The sequence below is a fragment of the Cenococcum geophilum genome (genome assembly GCF_001692895.1).
Source record: "Cenococcum geophilum 1.58 unplaced genomic scaffold K441scaffold_46, whole genome shotgun sequence".
NCBI lineage: Eukaryota > Fungi > Ascomycota > Dothideomycetes > Gloniales > Gloniaceae > Cenococcum > Cenococcum geophilum.
Genome location: NW_027137604.1, coordinates 813,371 through 834,591, shown reverse-complemented (window position 1 = coordinate 834,591; position 21,221 = coordinate 813,371).

The following is a 21,221-nucleotide window of genomic DNA, read 5'->3' as shown; positions in this document are numbered from 1 at the left end:
AGGCAGAGACCCGAAGCCATACTGGTAGAGCGCCATAATGGCGACGATAGAGGATAGAAGGCCATTAATATAGATGGAGGTCCACCACACTAATAGCAAGATGGGCAGACCTTAAGTGGAAATGACGATGGAAGGAGGAAGCGAGAATATAAGACGCAGCCATATAGAACACCCTATGGTTGATACCGACTCTCCCCCTATATAAAGGACTAACGAAGGCAGAAGCTATAACCGCCTTCCTACTAAGGATGGAGATCCTAGGCTTAAATGCATGGCTTACGAGCATCCACGTCCTAAATACCACACCCCAATGTATATGCGGTTGGCCTGCCCAGTTAGTGCGCCACATACTACTATTCTGCAGCTACCGCTTAGTAAGGGACTAGCTACTCGCTAGCGTAGGTATAAATAATATTACCTAGATGCTATCCATAAATAGGGGCCTATAAGTAGTAGCAAAATGGCTTATAGGATAAGGAATCCTCTAGTAGTTCTAAACGGCACACGAAATCTAATAGGAGGACACTAAAGGACATGCCCTATTCCGGTCCCTTAGGGACTGGTTACCCCCCGCCTAGCCATAGGTGACACACTAGCGAGGCGCTAGACCCTCCCACTCCCCCTATTCTTTAGATCTTCTAATATACCTAGGAAGTATAGTATGTAAGGCAGACTAAAAGATATAAAGATATACTGGCTAGGCGAAGGCGGAACGCGTAGGACTAGCTGAATTAAAATACCTAGGTTTTTCCCCTTTATGGGGATTTTTCCTATATAGAAAAGTAGTAGCCTGTATGGACCTAAAAAGGGACCGAATCGGGCAATAAATAGAATTAATAATAATAAATAGGTCCTATTTTAAGGTTAATAATCCCTCCCCTATAGGCTATTAGATCTCCTAAAATTATAACTAATAGGTAAGGTTGCTCCTTTTATCTATAAGGTAAACCTATTCTCTTAACTACTGCTAGTAAGATATAGTTTTACGTTACTCTACTATCTATTAGCGCTTTAAACTGCTAATCTTACTATTCTACTTATAAATTTAGGTGTTGTCCTTAAATTCCTTTAAGGGTCTAAGGTTCTATTATTAGCTCCCTCTAGTTTTATAGGCCTCTACTTTTCCTAACTATTGGCTGCTTAATCCTATTGCACTTAGCTTACTCTTTAGCTAATACCTAGTTCGCTTTTTGTCTTTAATATACTATAGATATATGTTCTTTAGGCATTTCTACTACTATTGTCCGTCTAAGTATTCTTCCGTAAGGAATCTTCCTAGTTAAAGTATTAAATCTCCTTCCTCTTAAACTTCTGCTGGATGCTAGCTATATATATACTTGGTATTCCTATACTATTGTTTATCTATTATTCAGTATATCCTTATAAAGTATTTCCGATTCTTTTCTTTTAGATTCTTATATATCTTATATATATCGTCTATATATGCAATCTATAATAGCGTGTAGTACGCTAGGTGCTTTAGGTTAACTCTTAACTTATTTTTATCTTTAAGTTTAAACCTTTACTGTGCTAATCTAAACATTATAACTTTATTTATAGGTATTAAGATACGTCTCTTACTTCTCTAGTCCTCTAATCGTTCCTCTAGATCCTTTAATATTATAATTAAGGCTCCTTTAATATAAGTTATAGCCTTCTCTATAATTAGGTGGTTCTAGATAACTTTTTTATCTAACTATATATATAAGTCTTCCTACTTATCGTTGTGTTATTGCCTATACTACTTTTAGTATAGCTGCTGGAGTATATACGGCTTGTCCGTAAGGAAGTATCTTCTTATTACTACGTTATAATAGCCCTTTATATATCGTTCTTTAAATCTAGTAGGGATCCCTAAATCCTCTTTATTTTCTAGTTTGGTAAGCTACTTAGCTTTTAATATACCTACTCTCGGCCTATTAGTAATTCTTTATACTAGCGCTCTATTCCTTATACGTCCTAATATACTAGATCTCTTATCTAGTTTCTATTTTTGCTATATAATAATTCTTTGCCTAAACTCTTTTATAGTTTTTTTTAGTTTACGTCTTATAGACTAATCTTTAAAGTCTTCTTGCTTCTTAATCTTAGTATTAACTTTTTAATCTTTAGGCCGAATACTATATTCCCCTAGTAAGTCTTCTAGGTCTATATATCTATCTCCTAGTCTAATTGCTATTTACGCTATAGATTCTCTAATCTATAAAGAAGCTTTTTGCCTCTTACTTATAGGTGTCCTAATTCGTGCTCTAAATTCTTAACCCTTTAGATTCTTTAATCCTAAGCTTGCTTTTATCTTAAGCTTTACTCTAGCCTTAGTCTAACTAGGCTTATTTAGTGTTTTTATCTCATCTTAAGAGTCTTAAATCTCACTTATCTTGTCTTAAGAATCTTATGCCTTTAGGAAACTTTGTCCTAAGCTTATTTATATATTACTAAACTAAGCTATTACTCTACTCCATCGGCTATTGTCCGTTATAGGTCCTTAAGCTTACCTTATCTCGTCTTAAGAATCTTAGTCGTCTTATATCTCGTCATAAGAATCTTAAGCTTGTGGCCTTTTACCTTTATTAAGTGCCGAAGTGGCTCGCTGTCCTACTTCTCTTACGTTTTATAAAGCGATAGATATCGTATCTAGTAGGGTCTTAATCCCTACTAATATTCCCTATTCTATAGTGGAATTATCCTCTACCTCTAGTATAATATCTTTAATAGCTACGTGTTCCTAGTAAACCGCCTTTATTACCTTATTATTATAGAATATTTTACCTATATTAAATTTATTATCCTTAATATCCAATCTGCGAACTGGTTTATTAGTTCCTTAATATTTTAATAAACTTAGCTCCTATAGCCAATAGCTTACGCCATACTTAGCGTCCTTATAAATTCAGTATGCGTTATTATAACAAAACGTAAAACTTCTAATTAAACATTTTTTTGTTTTTTATAGTATATTATCGTCCCTTTATATATATATGTCGTCTGCTAGTTTCGTTCCTTTTACTACGTAGTAACTCTACCTACTTCTATAGTCTCTAATATAATAACCTTATTTTCCGCAATTTATATAAGCTCCCTCTTTAAACCATTTTTCTTGCTATAGAGTCCGCCTAAATATCTTCTGCTATTAAGATTTCTAATTTAGCCTCTGCTCCTTAGACCTCTAATTACTTAATCCTTATCCTCTAGGTTTCTATAATCGTTTACTCTATCTCTTATAGGCTTCTTTAGTACTACTTAGGTCTATTAGCTCTGCGCCATACTATAGTTTTTAACTTAGCTTTGGTTATTGCGTGCTCTACACCTTATATAACTATAGAACTCTATCCTAGCCTCTCTTAGCCTGTTCCCTTTAGTAGATCTAATTATTAATCTTAATTACTTAATCTATTAGTTCCCTTAGGGTATCCACATCTTCTATTAGGATAATTACGTCCTAGACTTTAGCCTTAAGTCCTTATTTATACTGTGCTATAAGCGCCCTATTATTTTACTTTACTTACGTTGCTAACATCTAGAACTGCGTTGTGTATTTAATTGCTAAGGTTTATTACGTAATATCTTGGAGTTTTCTTTCCGCTATAGTTACTACCTCTAGGTCTCCAAATATTTATATAAGTCGCTCTACAAATCTATTTTAGCTTAAGAATATAAACCATACCTCTTGGTTTGTAGTTATTATTCTATTTACCTAGATTTCTATAAGGTAAGGCTTAAACCATTTAAGTACTCTTTCTGTTAGGAACAATCCTATATACGCTATTTAATCTATAGGTATTACTAGCTTTACTCCCTCTTACGCAATCTTAAAGTATATTTGCGTAAGGAATCCTTTAAGCTTTAATTTTTCTCCTAAAAATCTTTTAATTAATAGTAACTTAACCTTTATTGCGCCTATCCCGTTAATCCTATTTTCTAACATTATATTATTTTCTATTAGCTGGTTAACTATCTCTTATAGTTGTCCGACCGTTATAGGTTGCTATAAATTAGTATCTGCTATACTAGTGTTGTTACCTAACCTTAAAGTAGTTACCGCCGTTAATAGCGTTATAGTGGCTGCTTTTAGTGGCATATTGTTTAACTTTCTGTGTTTAATACCGTAACTAGGTAGTAATTATATAACGGAACCTTATAGCAGGAACTATAATAGGCTTATTAATAGGCTAGGTGTATAGGAAATGCAAACTAAAGTTAACAACGTAATAATAACTAGTAAAGTAGTTGCCTAATAAATTAACTCTAATTGTATTCTAAGAATTACTATAAGAAAGGAACTATCTAGGTAGGGACTAAGGGTCCTTAAATACACAACCGTACTCCTATAAAATCCTTCTTATACGTAATATACGTGCGCTTTATCTACTCTATAACGGATTACGTAGATCGTATAGATTATATAAATTATATTATATAACCTTAGTTACCATTCCTCGTCATATAGTTCTATTGGCTCCATCCTAGACCATGCCTGTATTAACCAACTAGCTTCTTCCAACTCCTCTCTAAATAGTCGTAACATTGTACTTAAAGCGTCCGTAACATTTTTAGCCTTTTAGACCCGCTTCTTATACCTAGCTAGACAAGCCTAGATTCCTTAAAAAGATTTACTACTAGACCTCTTTAACAAGCTTACCCTAGACCTATAGCGGGCCGTATTACTAGCTTTTACTACTATATAGACATTAAAAGAACTTATAGACTACTGCCTAGCTATTAACTAAGGCCTTTATTAAATTAAGGTATAAGCTAACCGGATAAAGGCTAGGAATCCTTTAAATTAAGCTATAAGTAATATAAGAACGGCCCGTAATACCCTAGTATAACCTATAACGCCTACTACACCGGCTACTAACCTAGTAACTAGCCGTGTAGCTAGCCCTACCGCGGGCTAAGCGCTTACTTAGCCTACTTACAGCGACCCCTATATATAGGCCCTTAGTAATTAAGGGGCTTGCTTTTTTATACGGTTAAAAAGGCTACCCTATAAGGAACTACCTAATAAAGGTAAAAGTAGACAAGGTTTTATTAATCTAGGAGGATAATATAAAGTTAGAAAAAAAGGAACCTTAGAGAATAACTCCTCTCTAGGGTTAAAAGGGATTAATATATTACATGTTAATCTAGGTCGGCTAGTTAGTAGAAGAAGCTATACTATCCCTTATACTTTATTCCGCAATAAATATTAAGTTTTAATCTCTACCTTAGCTAACTCTAAAGCAAATACCTTTACCTTAATTAATACTTAGTGTGCCGTAAAGCTAGCTAACTTTCTTAATGTATTTATAGAAGACCTGCCTAAACTAATTTCTATTTATAGGTATAACGGACAGGTAGGACAACCTATTATAAGTATTTTGCGAATATACCTCCATGTTAATAAGTGAAGGTAGTATAACGTCCCCTTCCTAATTATAGACCTTAGAAGCTATAATATAATCTTAAGAAGGAAATAGCTAGCCTATTTAGGCTTATAGCTTAACGTATAAAGTAAACGGCTTATCTAGCCCAAAACCCTACCCTTAACCCCTTCTTTTATAAAAAAAATTAGTATTATAATAGAAAACCTTATATAACCCTAGATTGATACTATCTACTAGGCCGATACTATACGTAGAGATTAGGCCTTTAAGAAGGATATATAGCTTAACCTATAACGGATCCGTATACTACGCCGCCTCTAGACTACCTATATTATACCACTCGCACCACAGACTTAGGAAGTTAGTAGTAACCTACCTAAGTACCTAGTAGAGAACCTAGACCCTATATAGCTATAATAGAAGGCTAGGAATATTAGACGATATACTAAACTAATAAACTAGAAAGACAACTTATAGAAAATAAAATGCGAGCTAAGGAAGATTATAAACCCTATACCGTAAAATACAGCCTAATAAATATCCGTAAAGAAACCTATAGACTTCCTACTAGTTAATATCTGCTATATTAGCGCTATAGGATTCTACTAGAACTTAGTTTAGCCGGATACTATTACCTTTATAATTAGCTTATATAAAATTAATTAAATAATTAAAGAAAAGGAGACCCTAGCCTAAGAGAAAGACAAGTTTATAGATAAGGAGCTAGTAGAACGGAAACTACCTTATTAATACCGAGAGTTTAAGGATATATTCTCTAAGGCAGTATCTAATATACTCCCACTCTATTGACCGTATAACTATAAGATTAAGATTAAACTAGATAAGAAAAATGTCCTTAGCTATACCCCCCTTTATAAATAATCTATTGCCGAATTATAGGCTACTAAGTAGTATATTATAGACAACCTAGTAAAGGGGTTTATTAAGCCTAGTTAGGCCCTATTTACCTCCCCTATTTTCTTTATAAAAAAGCTAAATTAAGGACTTTATTTCTATATTAACTACTATAAGCTTAATAATATAACCCGTAAAGACCGTTATCTACTACCCTTACTAGATAAGACGCTAGCCCAAATAAATAGAGCTAAGGTATTTATAAAGCTTAATATCCACTAGGCCTTCTACTAAATTAGGATAAACCCTAGATTTATAGACCTTACTATATTTCGGACTTAATACGGATTATATAAATATAAAGTACTCCCCTTTAGACTAACTAACGGACCTACTATATACCAACGATATATAAATAATATACTCTTTAACTACCTTAATAACTTCTATACAGCCTACCTAGATAATATTATAATTTACTCTAAAAATAAGTTAGAATATAAGGAGCACGTCTATAAGGTTCTATAACAGCTCTATAAGGCTAGCCTCTAAGCTAATATTAAGAAGTTAAAGTTTAGTGTAAAGTAAATAAAGTACCTAGGGTTTATTATTAGTATAGACGGAATTAAGGCAGACCTAGAAAAGACGGCCGTAATTAATTAATAGGAACTACTATAGACCGTAAAAGGGATATAGTTATTCCTAGGCTTTTATAACTTTTACTAACACTTTATTAAAAACTATAGCAAGATTACTTAGCCCCTTAGCCGCCTTATAATAAAGGACTAGCCCTTTTACTTTAACACTATATATAAGTAGGCTTTTAATAAACTTAAGAAACGGCTGGTCTCCGCTCCTTTACTCACCCACTTTAACTTAAAACGGCCCTTAATGCTAGAAATAAATGCCTTAGATAGTATTATTGCTGGCGTTTATTCCTAAAAGTAGATAGATAAGAAATAGCACCCTATTACTTACTACTTAAAGATTATAGTAGATGCTAAGCTAAACTACCTAATTTATAATAAAGAAATGTTAGCTATTATCTATAGCTTTTAGCACTGGCAAGTATAGCTAAAAGGGACCCCCAAACCTATTTAAGTGGTTTTAGATTTGTTAGTCACACAGGGTAACTCACCAATAACGACTACTTAAGTAGGGTTACAGTGATGTTAGTTAATAAAGCTTATTAATTAGAATGAGGAAGGGCGAGGAGCTTAGGGCTCCTCGCCACGCTAGTGCCGCGGCGTCACGTGACAACCGCTTGCCTTATTCCCAACACTAACAACTCTTCTTTTATAGTTGCCATCTATATATAAATACTGCTTGACTAGCGTAACACATATAAATCCTCCTTACTTACTATTGCTATTGCAATATAAGTCTCGCTGTCCTAAAATTTGCCTCCTAACACGTAGTGCTCTTTTGCTAAGGGGTCGTAGGTAGACATCGTGTTAGGGCCGCCAAGGCGCGAGTTATAAGCGAGCCAATAGCGATTTTCTATCCCGGGGATGGAAAATCCTAATTAGTTGTTTTAAAGTTAGGGTCTATAGAATATCGTAGGTAGTATACCCTAGTACCGTTATCTACCTTACTAAGTTCTATAAGAAGCTTTTAGCAATTCTTCTTTTATAGATATAGTGCTGTAGGAAGGTAGTAAGGTATTAGTTTAGCTGTAGGTGGAAGTAGTAAAAGTCTATTTAGGTAGTAGTACAGTACCAGCGGCGGTAGTAATAGTAGTTAAGTATAGAGCTTGTCTATTAGTCGGTTGGTTAATTATAGGCGTATAGGTATAATTATTTAGTCGGTAGATCGCAGGCGTATTAGCGCGATTAGTATTATAATAGTAGGTATAGCGGCGCTATTGGTTTGTTAATAGTATATAGTAGTACGGTGCTAGTATAGGGTTAGTTCCGTAGGCAGATCGGCACGGAATCTTATTATAGGGTTGGTTTATAGGCATATTAGTTGCAATAGTTATTAGGTTCGTAGCTATCGTAGATACTAATAGTTCTTTCTTTTATGGATTGCCTACGTGACTATACCGTTCCAACCGCTCCCCCCCCCTATATCACTCTCTCTTTACGGTACCCTCTATAAGAACTTCCTGTCTAGATCACGCTGGTAGCCACTTCTATAGCTACCTTAGGAACTATAGGAGTCTTGGAATTCTCCTCTACACTAAATCTTCTAAAGCTTATTAAATGTTTATAGAGAAGTAGAGGCTTATTGCAGAGATTACTATAGAGATTGCTGCGGAGATTGCTAGTAGGACGGAGCTTAAGGCACAGGTTGAGATACGGCAGCTTAAGGAACTTAAGGTGTTTAATAGCCTAAGGTTATCTGTGGTGGTTACTATAGAGGTTACTACGGAGGTTGCTTTAGAGGTTGCTTTAGAGGTTCTTATAAAGCTTAAGGTACGGGTTAAATAGGATATAGAGGAGTTAAAGGCGGAGGTAGGTTCGTCTCTAGAGGTATATTACTTAGGTTTTATCATAAGTTAAGCTTCCTTATAGTGCGTAGTTGGTGCTTAATCTCTTATAGAGTCCATTCGTGTTCTTCTTTTACATTAATAACCTGCTCCTAAATATTGTCTCTAATAGTACCCCCGCCCTTAGGGACAAATACTCTATTCTTCTAAAGGAAGTTACGGAAGTCCTATACGATATCCTTATTTACAGGGGCCTATATTTCCTTTATCTATCTAATAAAGTCCTCCTTTATACATTCCCATAGCGCGGTATTATTATATTTACTATCCTTATAATATGCTATACAGTGTAATAAAAATCCATTTAAGTCTTGTTTATTAGTGTTTGTAAGGTTAATTATAGCTTTATTCTATATCTTTAGGTTAATATCTTCCTTATACTTCTTTAGGTAGGTTAACGCTATANTAGGTATANAATTAANNGGGTNTNNTANGTCNAAGGTAGGTAGGATTTTCGGTTTTGTAGGATCTTATAGGTTTGCTATTAAGAGGTAGGCAATTTAAGATATTATTTAACGCGTTTTAGACATTAACTTAGGACCCTAGGTTTAGTAATACTTCTAACCTAAAGTACTTAACTAAATCTTCGTAAACGTGGTTATTCTATATAATAGACGCAACTTAGTATCTCCTAGTACTTAGTGATACTTCTATTACTAGTTTTCCGTAAGTTTAAGGTAGCACAGTATCGCCAGGATCCATTCCATATAAGCGCATATAGCACCCCTATATAAGACTGTCTCTTCTATTTAAAAACCTAGCTGCTCTGTAGTTGACTGTATATTTAACTACTAATTAGTGTTAGTTACATAGGGTAACTCACTAATAACAACTACTCAAGTAGGGTTATAGTGATGTTGGTTAATAAAGCTTATTAATTAAAATGAGGAAGGGCGAGGAGCTTAGGGCTCCTTACTACGCTAGTGCCGCGGCGTCACATAACAACCGCTTGCCTTATTCCCGACAAGATTATAAGGCCTTAAAATATTTTATAATAATAAAAGCCCTTACGGCCCGGTAGGCGCGCTAGGCGGATATTCTATCTTAGTTTAACTTCCTAATTATATATAGGCTAGGCGCTACTAACCGTGCGGACGCTCTTATAAGGCGCGAATAGGACCTAGATAACTAGATAGCTGTAAAGGTCTTATTATAGACCTAGACGCTACTATAACTAAAGTACCTTAACCCTTAAATACAGGAAGAACTAAGTACTAAATCTTTAAGCGCCGAGATATATCCTATTAACCCTACGGAATTTAACCTTATTAATAAACTACTATAAGTAAACTATACGGACCCTTCTCTACAGGAGTACTATAAAAAGGTAAAGAATATTACTAGCCTATAGTCCCTTAAAAACGGACTACTTAAGCACTGGGAACGGCTAGTAGTAGTAAAAGAAAAGAACTTATAAACCTAGCTTATTACTAAAGCATATACCTAGGTCTCTACAGCCTACCCAAAAAAAAACCTATAAGATTATTAGTAACCGTTATTACTAGCCTAGAATAGTTATAGATATTAACTATTATATAAGGAACTACAACAACTGCTATAGGTTTACGATTTTACGAGATAAGACCCTAGGACTATTAAAGCCACTCCTAATACTAGAGCGCCCCTAGCAGTATATCTCTATAGACTTTTATAAACTACTAGTAGACCATAATAAGTATAATATGGTTATAATCTTAGTAAACTATTTTAGCAAACGCCCTTTCTTAATCCCTTATTACAAGAATATTGATACTAAAAAGGCGGCCTAACTATATATCTACTATATCTACTAAATTTACGGACTACTAGATACTATTATATTAGACCGCGGACTATAGTTTATATCGGCTTTCTAGAACAAGTTTACCTAGATCCTAGAAATTAGGCTAAAGCTTTCTATAGCATACCACCCCTAAATAAATAGTTAAACAGAGATTATAAATTAATACTTAGACTAGAGACTTTAGCCCTTTATTAACTACTTCTAAAATAACTAGGGTAAACTACTACCTCTAATAGACTACGCCCAGGCGACCCTACCCTATAACTTTACGGGATTTATACCTATCTAATTAAAAATAGGGTATCTACCCTAAATAAGCTTTAGCTAGAATAGGCTAGAAGGACTATAAACCGTACGCGAGAAACTGTCTTATAAGGAAGCCTAGCAGTACGCCAAGCACTCAAAAGAAGCTTAGACGGCAGCCTATATAAACCTAAAAAAGGTCTAGAAATCTATATAATAGCAGGCAAATAAGTATAGGCGAGAGCCTAACTTTACTATAAGTAATATGGTTTGGGTTATAATAAAGAACTAGAAGACGGAACGGCCTAGCCATAAGCTAGACTATTAGATAGTAGGGCTATATACGGTCCTTAAGAAAATAGGCAACTTATATAAAGTAAAGCTCCTAGATTTAATTAAGGTTTACCCTATTTTCTTACTAAATAAGCTATAAAAGGCCACGAATAACCTATTACCTAGATAAAAGAACAAACCTCCCCTACCGATTTAAGTTAGTGGCGATAATAAATGGGAAATTAAAGAAATATTAGCCTATAAATTAGTACAGAAAACGTTAAAGTACTATATTAGTTAGAAAGGCTATAACCTAGATCCTACTTAGTACCCTATATAGAACTTTATTAGCAGTCCCTATAAGCTTTAAAAATTCTATAGCCGTTACCCTAGTAAACTAGGACCCCTAAAGTACCTAAATAAGTAGATAAAGTGCTAGTATAGTAAAGATAATAGGCTACCAGAAGAACATAAAGATAAAAACGCCCTATAGGTATAATATGGATATATAAAGCCTAAGGGCAGGCTTTTATAGAGGGGGGGGTAATATTACGGCACTAGCAGAAAACGGCAGAACTTAGTGGCAGAACTTGGCAGAACTTTACGGTTACGTAACTAGAGGACTATATAAAAGAACCCTACTTTAACCGGCGCTGCTCTTCTTCTCCTTTCCTTTCTCTAGCTTTAGATTCTTGTTTATAGACAATCTAATTATACAGGCTTGCGCGACCCCCTTGCCGTACTTACATCTCAATTAACTAAGTCGCTAATAGCTATAACTATTAGATTAAACACGTCCTTCTACCTTATTATAATCCTTATCTAGCACTAAAATTAGTAGTTATTATAGATAACGCGAGCTTCTATTACTTAGTTTATATTTATACTTTCTTTAAGCAAGCTAGTGTTAAGCTTATATACTTACTAGCGTACTTACCTAATTTAAATCCAATTAAGGAGTTCTTTAGTAAGCTAAAGGAGTTTATTTAGCGACACTTTATTTTATAAAAGGAGGCGCTAGATTAGTAGGGTAATAGCTTTAATAGCTTTCTAAGTTAGTATATAGAGATTATAGGAAGTAAAAGTAAGAATATAAGAGCTTATTTCCTCTATAGCGGGCATATTAGGGGGGAGGTATAAGATTCTATAATATAATAGGGTGTTATTACTATATAAAGGAAAGCGTAGCTATAATTCTAAACCTATAAGATTTAATTTATATAAGAATTACTGCTAAAGCGTATATTATAATAGGTGCCTATAAGCAGGCGCACACTTAAGTTAAAAATCTACTGCTGGTCGAGCCTAAGGCTCTCTAAATCTCCACTAAGTACGCCTCTTAAGCTCCTCCATTCCTTAATATCTGCTTATAATCTTTTAGTAATTACCTCTAGAACACCTTCCTTAATTATTACTTTATTTAGCGTCTTTTCTTACTTATTTAACTTCTGCTCTCTAATTGTCTTTAAGTCCCACTATTTAGTAAAGGCAACTTAATATATAGCTTTAATATCTTACTGCTAGGCCTCTAAGTCCTCTACCGCCTTCTTATATTACTTAAAATACTCTCTTAAATCTACGAGCTAATTAACGCCTTAAGTACGTAGTAGAGGGGCAATTAGTAATAACTTTAAGTCTAAAAGCGAAGCTGCTAGAGGTATAGATAGGCGCCTATAGCGATTACCAATTAGGTTAATATAGAATTAATTTATAATGCCCAAAGTACTTAATATAGAGGCCTTAGAGGTAAGCTACTCTTTTTTCTTATTACCCGTCTTCCTTTTAAAAAGCTTTTAGGCTAAGCTAATTAGAGGATTATTCTTAGTAGTATAGCCTTTATTAATCGCTCTACCCCATTCTTTTATATCTTCCTATATTAGCTTATAGTTAACTTACTAATATACCTAGCACTAGTTACTACCGCAGTTTTTATAATACTACTACCGTTAAAATACTCTTATAAAGCTTATTTTAGGAGCGGTAGAGAAAGTAGTAATATTGCTATCTAAAGGCTATAACGTAATTAGTAAAGAGCTCTGTAAAGGTTCTAAAACTAATTATAAAGCTAATTATAACACTATAGAGGAACGGGCAGAAATACGGGCAACTTATTACTTAATTATCTTAATATATTCTAGAGCTAGTTTAACTTTAAGCCGCTTAATTAAGCCGTTACCCTAATTATAACACCGTCTTACAATTTTTATAAGTTTACCTTTAAAATCAGCCTAATTAATTATACGGCTTAGGTTAAGCTAGAAAGTAGATTTAGTAGAGTTTAATTACTTAGTAAGCTTTACTATAGCATTATATAACTTCCTTTAGAAAGTATAGTTAGTAAACTTCTACTATAGAGCCTTATTAATTCTATAAAGAACCTCGCAATTATATATTACTAAGAGGCTAAGGCAAGCTATAGGAAACGTATAAGCTAATATAGGAATTAAGTAACTTAGCTTTATAACCTTTGCTAACACTAGTAGGCGATACTTAAAGAAGGAGCCTCCCCCTAAAGGCCTTACTATATATTCCTCTACTTCTCTTTAAAGCCTTAGAATTAACTCTTCCTTATCCTCTACTAAAGCCTTAGATATTGGAGCCTCTAGTAATTAAGACCTCTTAATAAGCGGTTAACTTGGCAATATAGAGGGAGCTATATTTGCACGCTATATAAGTTACGGGCACTGCGAAGCTCTTGCTATATTCCGCTCCTATAGTAAATAAAAGTATTAAACTTCCTTATTATTATGCTCCTTAGTAGCCTCCGGATTATTAAGAATCTTATTAAGCTTATTAGTAGTAAATAAGGTAGCTTATTATAATGCAGGTGGGGCGCTATATATTAGCGGTAGAGGGTAATTAACCTATATGCTAAGTTAACTACTATATACGGGTAGAATATTAACGACTGTACTTATACTTAAGCTCTGCATTATAGGGGGTTAACGGGGTAATACTAATAATAGTCGAAATCGCTAAGTAGGTAGGCGGCTAGAGGGACTACCTATAGAGGTAGCAGCAGGGCGTTTAGAGCTTATATTAAGAAGAGGAAGAAACTTTATAACACCACGATCCGAAGCAGATATCACGATTTTTAGTAAGGGAGAGAAGTTTAGAATAGCTTTAAATTCGAGCTTCTAGGTCAAAGTGGGCCGTGGCTCAAGCCCTGGCCATGTACTACACCCCTTCCTGCTAGCTCTACATACTAATTTAGCTGCAGACGTAGCGAAATTAGGTGTGTGTCGCGCGTACACCTTAGGGGGGGGACACCGGAGGTCGGATACCCTGTATTCCTATATCCGCAATCGATTTCTTAGTCTAAGCTTCTAAGGTAAGAGTTTTCGTTAGCTACCCAACGATCCGCATATTAATTTTAGCAGTTAAGATTCTATAAGCTCTAAGCGCTATAATTTAAGCCCTCGTAGCTAAGTTAGAACCCCCTATAAAACGTTTAGCAGTAGATAGCTATTTAGAATATTAAAAAAAACTTAAAAGCTATAGAATTAAGCTACTAACGTAGTTGACCAGGAAGCGAGCCACCCTACGTAGCGAGCCACACAAGAATATTCCTACCATTTTTTATTTCATAGCAAATTGCACCAATCAAAAGCCTTAGCATATTATAAAATGCCAAATCAATCCTTGCCCTCTCGCGAAGCCGAGACTACTATATAAAATATTATATAAGATCTTTCTTCTAATGTTAAGCCGTTAATTCGCAAGGCCTTTAGCGCCCATAAAGCAACTTAATCTACCGTTAGATATTATTTTACTGGCCATCTCCTACGACACAAAACTTACTTAAGTTTATTATATCCTTTACAAAAATAGCAAATTATTAAATAGATCCACAAATGTTAATCCTAGGGCCTTCTATTAAAGGTTAATATGCTCTTAAAAATGGCTTATTTCTTTTTAGGAAAAGGCTAAACTATAGGTAAGTATTAGGGGTAGAGATTCGTTTAACGCTACAGTCTTAGCACTATATTAAGTTATTAGCTTAACTGTTAAAGAGCTTAGAATAATAATTTAGTAGTTATATGTAATTAGTTTATATTCTTCCGTGCCGTTTATAAGCGATATTAAGTTAAGTATTTAAAATTTATTAGCAACTTTAATAAGAAGGGGGTAATACTAGGCCTTATAGTAGTGGCCCGGGTAATTATATTAGGCAAGATATATAGGGAGAAGTTAAAAATTTTAATAGTTATATAGCTAGGCTCTCGTAAATTAGTGTCTATTATTAAGATAATTTACACTAATAGCTCTCTACTGCCTACCTTCTTAATTTAGGAGGCGTAAACCTACTTAGAAGGATAGTATTAAATTAGTAAGTAAAATAAGGGCCTTTGCGGATATATATATACTACTTCCCCTAGTAGGTAGACAGATAACTCCTTAGGTGTAAGAGTATATATATTAGATCCCGCTGCGCTTACGAATAACTGCGAAAGCACTCTATATCTTTTTGGCCGTATAGCGACATAGAGGCGGGACACGTTACATTAGGTCTATATTATATTAAATGTTGTAATAAATATATAAGATGCCTTGTGAAAAATTCTAACAGTAAAATATAGTAATATCACCTGCTTTTAATAGATAATTATTTAAGCTACCTTACCTAGCAATTTATTAAGTATATACTTGCGTACAAAATTATCCTAGTAGCCCTACTACCTTATTTAACTTATAAGCTTTAACTACTAAATATAGGTTATTTTAGGCTACTTTCTTACTACTATAGGAAATAAGTAGACAACTTCTATTAATATAGCCACTTAGGTATTAATAAAAAATATTTTTTAAAGCTTTACCCAAAGGCACGTATATAGGTATTTATCTATAATATAATCAGCAGCGCTTAAAAAGCTATAGACCTTCTACCTTATAATCCTACCACTATTTTAAAGACTTTTACCCATATAGAGCCTTCTAAAAGCTAGGATATAAAGGAATTAAATATACCTACTACTTTACGCACTTTAAAGATGTTAAGAACTATAACGGAAATCAAATCTCCATATAATTAAATTAATAAATTAACAACAGCGTGACCTAACGGCTTACTTAAGACTCTAACTTATTGGCGTCTTAGAAAGCTATTTAAAGCTTAATAGGCTTTATAACCAACTCCTATATCCAAAGGGAAGAAAATAAAAATATTAAAGCCTTTATATTAACAAGAAGTTAAGCTAGCAACTCCTTAATAAGGGCAGAGTTCTTAGTTAGGAAGACGTTAATTAATTAAAATCTAAAGATCTATAAAAGCAGAAGGCCTCCGTATAAAAGTCAACTTAAAGGAAGTATAAGGAAGGAATGACTCTACTAGAGCTTAATATTGCTATATTTATTACGGCACTGGCAGAAAACGGTAGAACTTAGTAGCAGAACTTAGTAGAACTTTACGGTTACGTAACTAGAGGACCATATAAAAGAACCCTACTTCGACCAGCGCTGCTCTTCTTCTCCTTTCCTTTCTCTAGCTTTAGATTCTTGTTTATAGACAATCCAATTATATAGGCTTGCACGTCCCTTATACTATACTTATACCTTAATTAACTAAGTCGCTAATATTATCTAAAGCTTAAACCATCCTTTCTTTCTAAGAAGAAACTTAAATATATCTATAGGACCACAAATAGGATAAGGACATAGAATAGGACCCTAAGGACATTACTAGGACCATAAGGATAGAACCTAAAGGAAAAGAATAGAACCCTAAGGAAAGGACCTATAAGACACGCATAGACTAGAACCCCTAACGAAATTACCTAGAATTACCTAACACCCTAGCGCCATGCCATGAAACACAGTAGTAGGTAAAGCAGCTATAGGACCTATAAACGTCTCAGACGAAGAAACAATTAATGTCTTAACCCCTTAGGCGGAGCTCGTAGTAGCTAATACCGAAATTAAACGGCTACGAGAACTACTTAAAACTAGAAGCACCCCTACATTTAGTAAGGACCTATTAGACAGACTTACTATAGTTTTTAAGGCCCTAGCCTAACGTACAGTATTAGGATCGTTGCGGTCCGTAAAGGTTATAGACCCCCCGTTGCTTATAGACGGAGCCGACCCTATATTTAATAATTGGAAGCTTTAATTGCAGAATAAGCTCAAAGTTAATGCGAACTACTTCCCTACTACTTAAGCCAAAATGGCCTACGTTTTCGGCCGTACCGGCGGAGATATATAGACGCATCTACGTCCGCGATACGCCTAGGACTTAGTAGAACCCTTCCTTTCTAAAGAAGAAATAATCGACTACCTATCTTCTATCTATAAGGACCCTTTTAGGGTATAGAACGCCCGCCTTAGCTATAAAAGTCTAAATATAAAAACAACGGAGACCTTTTCGGCCTTTTAGACCTACTTCTTATACCTAGCCGGATAAGCCTAGATTCCCTAGGAAGACCTACTTCCAGACCTCTTTAATAAGCTTACCCTAGACCTATAGCGGGCCGTACTACCAGCTTTTACTACTGTATAGACGTTAAAAGAACTTATAGACCACTGCCTAGCTATTAACCAAGGCCTCCGTTAAATTAAGGTATAAGCTAACCGGATAAAGGCTAAGAATCCCCTAAATTAAGCTATAAGCAATATAAGAACGGCCCGTAATACCCTAGTTTAACCCATAACGCCTACTATACTAGCCGCTAACCTAGTAACTAGCCGTATAGCTAGCCTAGCCGCGGGCTAAGCGCTTACTCGGCCTACCTACAGTGACCCCTATATATAGGCCCTCAGCAATTAAGGGGCTTGCTTCTTATACGGTTAAAAAGGCTACCCTATAAGGAACTGCCTAATAAAGGTAAAAGCGGACAAGGTTCTGTTAATCTAGGAAAATAGTATAAAGTTGGAAAAAGAGGAACCCTAGAGAAAGACTCCTCTCTAGGGTTAAAAGGGATTAATATATTATATATTAATCTAGGTTAGCTAGTTAGTAAAAAAAGCTGCACTATCCCTTATACTTTATTCCGTAATAGATACTAAGTTTTAATCTCTACCTTAGCTAACTCTAGAGCAAATGCCTTTACCCTAATTAATACTTAGTATGCCGTAAAGCTGGCTAACTTTCTTAATATACCTATAGAAGGCCTGCCTAAACTAATTCCTATTCGCGGGTATAACGGATAGGTAGGGCAACCTATTATAAGTATTTTGCGTATACACCTCCGCGTTAATAGGCGAAGGTAGTATAATATCCCCTTCCTAATTACGGACCTTAGAAGCTATAATATAATCTTAAAAAGGAAATGGCTAGCCTATTTAGGCTTATAGCTTAATATATAAAGCAGACGGCTTATCTAGCCTAAAACTATACCCCTAACCCCTTCTTTTATAAAAGAAATTAGCATTATAATAGAAAACCTAGTATAACCCTAAATTAATACTATCTACTAGGCCGATACTATACGTAGAGACCGGGCCTTTAAGAAGGATATATAGCTTAACCCGTAACGGATCCGTATACTACACCGCCCCTAGACTACCTATATTACGCCACCCGCACTATAAACTTAGGAAGTCAACAGTGATCTACCTAAGTCCCCGGTAGAGAACCTAGGCCCTACGCAGCCATAATAGAAGGCCAGGAACATTAGACGGTATACTAAACTAATAAACTAGAAGGATAACTTATAGAAAATAGAACGCGAGCTAAGGAAAACTATAAACCTTATACCGCAAAATACGGCCTAACGGATATCTGTAAAGAAACCTACAAACCTCCCACTAGTTAATATCTGCTATATTAGCGCTATAGGATTCTACTAGAACTTAGTTTAGCCGGATACCGTTACCTTTATAACTAGCTTATATAAAATTAATTAAATAATTAAAGAAAAAGAGACCCTAGCCTAAGAGAAGGATAAGCTTATAGATAAGGAGCTAGTAGAACGGAAACTACCCTATTAGTACTAAGAGTTTAAGGACGTATTCTCTAAGGCAGCATCTAATATGCTCCCACCCTACCGACTATATAACTATAAGATTAAGATTAAACTAGATAAGAAAAATGTCCTTAGCTATACCCCCCTTTATAAATAATCTATTGCCGAATTATAGGCCACTAAATAGTATATTGTAGATAACCTAGTAAAGGGGTTTATTAAGCCTAGTTAGGCCCCATTCGTCTCCCCTATTTTCTTTATAAAAAAGCTAAATAGAGGACTTTATTTCTATATTAACTATTATAAGCTTAATAATATAACCCGCAAAGACCGTTATCCGCTACCCTTATTAGATAAGACGCTAGCCTAAATAAATAGAGCTAAGGTATTTATAAAGCTTAATATCCGCTAGGCCTTCTACCGAATTAGGATAAACCCTAGATCTATAGACCTTACTATATTTCGGACTTAATACAGATTATATAAATATAAAGTACTTCCCTTTAGACTAATTAACGGACCTACTACGTACCAACGATATATAAACGATGTACTCTTTAACTACCTTAACGACTTCTATATAGCCTACCTAGATAATATTATAATTTACTCTAAAAATAAGTTAAAATATAAGGAGCACGTCTATAAGGTCCTACAACGGCTCTATAAGGCTGGCCTCTAGGCCAATATTAAAAAGTTGGAGTTTAGTATAAAGTAAATAAAGTACCTAAGGTTTATTATTAGTACGGACGGAATCGAGGTAGACCTAGAAAAGACGGCTGTAATTAATTAATAGGAACCACCACGGATTATAAAAGGGATATAGTTATTCCTAGGCTTCTATAACTTCTACTAACGCTTTATTAAGAACTATAGCAGGATTACTCGGCCCCTTAGCCGCCTTATAATAAAGGACTAGCCCTTCTACTTTAATACCGTATATAGGCAGGCTTTTAATAAACTTAAGAAATGGCTAGTCTCCGCTCCTTTACTCGCGTACTTTAACCTAGAACGGCCCTTAATACTAGAAACGGATGCCTTAGATAGTATTATTATTAGCGTTTATTCCTAGAAGCAGACGGACAGGGAATAGCACCCTATTACTTACTACTTAAAGACTATAGTAAATGCTAAGCTAAACTACCCAATTTATAATAAAGAAATATTGGCTATTATCTATAGCTTTTAGCATTAGCGAGTATAGCTAGAAGGGACTCCTAAACCTATCTAAGTGGTTTTAAATTATAAGGCCTTAGAATATTTTATAACAACAAAAGCCCTTACGGCATGGTAGGCGCGCTAGGCGGATGTCCTATCTTAGTTTAACTTTCTAATTATATATAGGCCCGGCGCTACTAACCATATAGACGCTCTTATAAGGTATAAACAGGACCTAAATAACCAAATAGCTATAAAGATCTTATTACGGACCTAGACGCTACTATAACTAGAGCACCTTAACCTTTAGATACGGGAAGAACTAAGTACTAAATCTTCGAGCGCCGAGATATATCCTATTAACCCTACGGAATTTAACCTTATTAATAAACTACTATAAATAAACCGTACGGACCCTTCTCTACAGGAGTACCGCAAAAAGGCAAAGGATATTACTAGCCTATAGTCCCTTGAAAATAGACTGCTTAAGCACTAGGAACGGCTAGTAGTAGTAGAAGAATAGAACTTATAAACCTAGCTTATTACCAAAGCACATACCTAGGTCTCTACGGCCCACCCCAGAAAAAATAAAACCTATAAGATTATTAGTAACCGTTACTACTAGCCCGGAATAGTTATAGATATTAACCGTTATATACGGAACTGCAACAACTACTAGAGGTCTATAATCCCACGAGATAAGACCCCAGGACTATTAAAGCCACTCCCGATACTAGAGCGCCCCTAGTACTAGTATATCTCTATAGACTTCTATAAACTACTAGTAGACCGTAATAGTTATAATATAGTTATAATCTTAGTTAACCGTTTTAGCAAGCGCCCTTTCTTAATCCCCTATTATAAGAATATCGATATTAAAGAGGCGGCCCGACTATACATCTATTATATCTACCAAATTTACGGACTACTAGATACTATTATATTAGACCGCAGACTATAGTTTATATTGGCTTTCTAGAACAAGTTTACCTAAATCCTAGGGATTAGGCTAAAGCTTTCTATAGCGTACTACCCCTAGACAGATAGCTAGATAGAGATTATAAATTAATACTTAGACCAGAGACTTCGGCCCTTTATTAACTACTTCTAGGACAACTAGGGTAAACTACTACCCCTTATAGACTACGCCC